Source organism: Thunnus thynnus, chromosome 6 (assembly GCF_963924715.1).
Source record: "Thunnus thynnus chromosome 6, fThuThy2.1, whole genome shotgun sequence".
Lineage (NCBI taxonomy): Eukaryota > Metazoa > Chordata > Actinopteri > Scombriformes > Scombridae > Thunnus > Thunnus thynnus.
Window position 1 is genome coordinate 11191264 of NC_089522.1, and position 2500 is coordinate 11193763.

General features: G+C 47.6%; 9 non-coding genes across 9 annotated transcripts; all 9 read right to left on the reverse strand.

Moving 5' to 3' along the window:
• Positions 1–202: 202 nt before the first annotated feature.
• trnam-cau (transfer RNA methionine (anticodon CAU)) lies at positions 203–274 on the reverse strand. The gene has a single exon. It is a non-coding gene; the product is annotated as a tRNA-Met (tRNA).
• Positions 275–280: 6 nt separating this feature from the next.
• On the reverse strand, positions 281–353 carry trnar-ccu (transfer RNA arginine (anticodon CCU)). The gene has a single exon. It is a non-coding gene; the product is annotated as a tRNA-Arg (tRNA).
• A 399-nt stretch (positions 354–752) lies between these two features.
• trnam-cau (transfer RNA methionine (anticodon CAU)) lies at positions 753–824 on the reverse strand. The gene has a single exon. It is a non-coding gene; the product is annotated as a tRNA-Met (tRNA).
• Positions 825–830: 6 nt separating this feature from the next.
• trnar-ccu (transfer RNA arginine (anticodon CCU)) lies at positions 831–903 on the reverse strand. The gene has a single exon. It is a non-coding gene; the product is annotated as a tRNA-Arg (tRNA).
• A 218-nt stretch (positions 904–1121) lies between these two features.
• On the reverse strand, positions 1122–1193 carry trnam-cau (transfer RNA methionine (anticodon CAU)). The gene has a single exon. It is a non-coding gene; the product is annotated as a tRNA-Met (tRNA).
• A 6-nt stretch (positions 1194–1199) lies between these two features.
• Positions 1200–1272, reverse strand: trnar-ccu (transfer RNA arginine (anticodon CCU)). The gene has a single exon. It is a non-coding gene; the product is annotated as a tRNA-Arg (tRNA).
• A 399-nt stretch (positions 1273–1671) lies between these two features.
• trnam-cau (transfer RNA methionine (anticodon CAU)) lies at positions 1672–1743 on the reverse strand. The gene has a single exon. It is a non-coding gene; the product is annotated as a tRNA-Met (tRNA).
• A 6-nt stretch (positions 1744–1749) lies between these two features.
• On the reverse strand, positions 1750–1822 carry trnar-ccu (transfer RNA arginine (anticodon CCU)). The gene has a single exon. It is a non-coding gene; the product is annotated as a tRNA-Arg (tRNA).
• Positions 1823–2294: 472 nt separating this feature from the next.
• Positions 2295–2367, reverse strand: trnar-ccu (transfer RNA arginine (anticodon CCU)). The gene has a single exon. It is a non-coding gene; the product is annotated as a tRNA-Arg (tRNA).
• Between the last annotated feature and the right edge of the window lie 133 nt (positions 2368–2500).

The window sequence follows — 2500 nt, forward strand, 5'->3', positions numbered from 1 at the left end:
ACAAATAGACAATGTAGAGAGGGACATAAAAATCGAGCAAAAGTTCATGGGAATTGCCTCATCCAGTGTGTTTGGAGGTTGACCCAGGAGGACTGAAACTCAAGATATCCCTGCTTTAGGAGGCCAGTGCCCTATCCATTAGGCCACTGGGACTTCCCTTCCTACATCCTTTGAGGCCAATTAGCCACCAGGAAAACAATGCTAGCAGAGGATGGTTTCGATCCATCGACCTCTGGGTTATGGGCCCAGCACGCTTCCGCTGCGCCACTCTGCTGTCAGTCACCCCAGATGGGACTCGAACCCACAATCCCTGGCTTAGGAGGCCAGTGCCTTATCCATTAGGCCACTGGGGCTTCAGTGACTTTCTCTATGCATAGACAGTCTAGAGAGGCACATAAATAGGGAGCAAACATGTCACAACAAAGCAGTGAAAACATGAGGACAACAAGACAAAAGCAGTGATTCAGTGAAGCAACATTCCTGTAGTGTTACATATGGTCTACAGGTATAGTTTGTGGGGACCATTGCTTCCTTAGGTCGATTATGCCAATTCAGTCATGTTGACCTTTCAGCTATTCTGACATGTAGCACATAATTCAACATTTATGGGAATTGCAAGATCCAAAGTTTCTGAAGGGGGAACCATGCAGACTGAAACTCAGGATATCTGTCTTCCAACTCTATGGAGTGCTTCTGACATATAACTGTCCTGTCTTGTCTTTAAAGCCAACTAGCTACCACTGAAAGTTTGTTAGCAGAGGATGGTTTCGATCCATCGACCTCTGGGTTATGGGCCCAGCACGCTTCCGCTGCGCCACTCTGCTGTCAGTCACCCCAGATGGGACTCGAACCCACAATCCCTGGCTTAGGAGGCCAGTGCCTTATCCATTAGGCCACTGGGGCTTCTGTGACTTTCCCTACAAATAGACAATGTAGAGAGGGACATAAAAATCGAGCAAAAGTTCATGGGAATTGCCTCATCCAGTGTGTTTGGAGGTTGACCCAGGAGGACTGAAACTCAAGATATCCCTGCTTTAGGAGGCCAGTGCCCTATCCATTAGGCCACTGGGACTTCCCTTCCTACATCCTTTGAGGCCAATTAGCCACCAGGAAAACAATGCTAGCAGAGGATGGTTTCGATCCATCGACCTCTGGGTTATGGGCCCAGCACGCTTCCGCTGCGCCACTCTGCTGTCAGTCACCCCAGATGGGACTCGAACCCACAATCCCTGGCTTAGGAGGCCAGTGCCTTATCCATTAGGCTACTGGGGCTTCAGTGACTTTCTCTATGCATAGACAGTCTAGAGAGGCACATAAATAGGGAGCAAACGTGTCACAACAAAGCAGTGAAAACATGAGGACAACAAGACAAAAGCAGTGATTCAGTGAAGCACCATTCCTGTAGTGTTACATATGGTCTACAGGTATAGTTTGTGGGGACCATTCCTGCCTTAGGTCAATTATGCCAATTCAGTCATGTTGACCTTTCAGCTATTCTGACATGTAGCACATAATTCAACATTTATGGGAATTGCAAGATCCAAAGTTTCTGAAGGGGGAACCATGCGGACTGAAACTCAGGATATCTGTCTTCCAACTCTATGGAGTGCTTCTGACATATAACTGTCCTGTCTTGTCTTTAAAGCCAACTAGCTACCACTGAAAGTTTGTTAGCAGAGGATGGTTTCGATCCATCGACCTCTGGGTTATGGGCCCAGCACGCTTCCGCTGCGCCACTCTGCTGTCAGTCACCCTAGATGGGACTCGAACCCACAATCCCTGGCTTAGGAGGCCAGTGCCTTATCCATTAGGCCACTGGGGCTTCAGTGACTTTCTCTATGCATAGACAGTCTAGAGAGGCACATAAATAGGGAGCAAACGTGTCACAACAAAGCAGTGAAAACATGAGGACAACAAGACAAAAGCAGTGATTCAGTGAAGCACCATTCCTGTAGTGTTACATATGGTCTACAGGTATAGTTTGTGGGGACCATTGCTGCCTTAGGTCGATTATGCCAATTCAGTCATGTTGACCTTTCAGCTATTCTGACATGTAGCACATAATTCAACATTTATGGGAATTGCAAGATCCAAAGTTTCTGAAGGGGGAACCATGCAGACTGAAACTCAGGATATCTGTCTTCCAATTCTATGGAGTGCTTCTGACATATAACTGTCCTGTCTTGTCTTTAAAGCCAACTAGCTACCACTGAAAGTTTGTTAGCAGAGGATGGTTTCGATCCATCGACCTCTGGGTTATGGGCCCAGCACGCTTCCGCCACTCTGCTGTCAGTCACCCCAGATGGGACTCGAACCCACAATCCCTGGCTTAGGAGGCCAGTGCCTTATCCATTAGGCCACTGGGGCTTCAGTGACTTTCCCTACAAATAGACAATGTAGAGAGGGACATAAAAATCGAGCAAAAGTTCATGGGAATTGCCTCATCCAGTGTGTTTGGAGGTTGACCCAGGAGGACTGAAACTCAAGATATCCCTGCTTT